General features: G+C 40.9%; 1 non-coding gene across 1 annotated transcript; it reads left to right on the top strand.

Annotated features, from left to right (window-relative positions):
* Nucleotides 1–1591: 1591 nt before the first annotated feature.
* LOC130972210 (small nucleolar RNA R71) lies at nt 1592–1695 on the top strand. Its single transcript, XR_009083403.1, has one exon. It is a non-coding gene; the product is annotated as a small nucleolar RNA R71 (small nucleolar RNA).
* Nucleotides 1696–2325: the final 630 nt, after the last annotated feature.

The following is a 2325-nucleotide window of genomic DNA, read 5'->3' on the forward strand; positions in this document are numbered from 1 at the left end:
CTAACACCAAACTTAAAGTTTGGTTGTGGCCTCCCAACACCAAACTTAGAGTTTGACTGTGGGGGCTCTTCTTGACTCTGAACTGAGAGAAGCTCTTCATGCTTACTCTCTTTTGTCACTGCCTTAAACAAAAGGTAGTCTCCATTCAATTGAAGGACTAATTCACCTCTGTTGACATCTATCACAGCTCCTGCTGTGGCTAGGAAAGGTCTTCCAAGGATGATACATTCATCCTCTTCCTTCCTAGTGTCTAAGATTATGAAATCAGCAGGGATGTAAAGGCCTTCAACCTTTACTAACACGTCCTCTACTACTCCATAAGATTGTCTTAATGACTTGTCTGCCAATTGTAATGAGAACAAGGCAGGTTGTACCTCAATGATCCCCAGCTTCTCCATTACAGAGAGTGGCATAAGATTTATCCCTGACCCTAGATCACATAGAGCTTTTTCAAAGGTCATGGTGCCTATGGTACAAGGTATTAAGAAATTGCCAGGATCTTGTCTCTTTTGAGGTAAAATTTGCTGAATCCAGGTATCTAGTTCATTAATGAGCAAGGGAGGTGCTCTTTCCCAAGTCTCATTACCAAACAACTTGGCATTCAGCTTCATGATAGCTCCTAAATATTGAGCAACTTGCTCTCCAGTCACATCTTCATCCTCTTCAGAGGAAGAATAGTCTTCAGAGCTCATGAATGGCAGAAGAAGATTTAATGGGATCTCTATGGTCTTTATATGAGCCTCAGATTCCTTCTTGCTTGAGAGACGTCCCAGGAGGTCCTCCTCACTAGGATTTTCGTCCTCCTCCTCCCTTGTGCATTTGGCCATATTGATTACATCAATGGCCTTGCACTCTCCTTTTGGATTCTCTTCTGTATTGCTTGGGAGAATACTGGGAGGAGTTTCAATGACTTTCTTACTCAGTTGGCCCACTTGTGCCTCCAGATTTCTGATGGAGGATCTTGTTTCACTCATGAAACTGAAAGTGGCCTTTGACAGATCAAAGACTAGATTGGCTAAATTAGAAGTGTTTTGTCCAGAATTATCTGTCTGTTGCTGAGAAGATGATGGAAAAGGCTTGCTATTGCTCAGCCTATTGCGTCCACCATTGTTAAAGCCTTGTTGAGGCTTCTGTTGATCCTTCCATGAGAAATTTGGATGATTTCTCAATGATGAATTATAGGTGTTTCCATAAGATTCACCCATGTAATTTACCTCTGCTATTGCAGGGTTCTCAGGATCATAAGCTTCTTCAGAAGCTGCCTCTTTAGTACTGTTGGATGCATTTTGCCATCCATTCAGACTTTGAGAAATCATGTTAACTTGCTGAGTCAACACTTTGTTCTGAGCCAATATGGCATTCAAAGCATCAATTTCAAGAACTCCCTTCCTCTGAGGTGTCCCATTATTCACGAAATTCCTCTCAGAAGTGTACATGAATTGGTTATTTGCAACCATGTCAATGAGTTCTTGAGCTTCTGCAGGTGTTTTTTTTTAGGTGAATGGATCCACCTGCAGAATGGTCCAATGACATTTTCGAAAACTCAGATAGACCATAATAGAATATATCTAATACGGTCCATTCTGAAAACATGCCAGATGGACACCTTTTGGTCAACTGCTTGTATCTTTCCCAAGCTTCATAGAGGGATTCACCATCTTTTTGTTTGAAGGTCTGAACATCCACTCTAAGCTTGCTCAGCTTTTAAGAAGGAAAGAATTTATCCAAGAAGGCTGTGACCAACTTATCCCAAGAGTCCAGGCTATCCTTAGGTTGTGAATCCAACCATATTCTAGCTCTGTCTCTTACAGCAAAAGGGAAAAGCATGAGCCTGTAGACTTCAGGATCTACTCCATTAGTCTTAACAGTCTCACAAATCTGCAAGAACTCAGTTAAAAACTGGTAAGGATCTTCAGATGGAAGTCCATAAAACTTGCAGTTCTGTTGCATTAAAGCAACTAGTTGAGGCTTAAGCTCAAAATTGTTGGCTCCAATGGCAGGAATGGAGATGCTTCTTCCATCAAATTTGGATGTTGGTTTTGTGAAGTCACCAAGCATTCTCCTTGCATTATTGTTGTTGGGTTCGGCTGCCACCTCCTTCTCTTGTTCGAAAATTTTTGAAAGGTTGTTTCTGGATTGTTTAGCTTCTCTTAGTTTCCTCTTGAGAGTCCTTTCAGGTTCAGGATCAATTTCAACAAGAGTGCCTTTTTCCTTGTTCCTGCTCATATGAAAGAGAAGAAAACAAAAAAAGAAGAGGAATCCTCTATGTCACAGTATAGAGATTCCTTTATGTTAGTAGAAGAAGAAAGGGGAGAAGAGTAAAGA

Source organism: Arachis stenosperma, chromosome 3 (assembly GCF_014773155.1).
Source record: "Arachis stenosperma cultivar V10309 chromosome 3, arast.V10309.gnm1.PFL2, whole genome shotgun sequence".
Taxonomy (NCBI): Eukaryota; Viridiplantae; Streptophyta; class Magnoliopsida; order Fabales; family Fabaceae; genus Arachis; species Arachis stenosperma.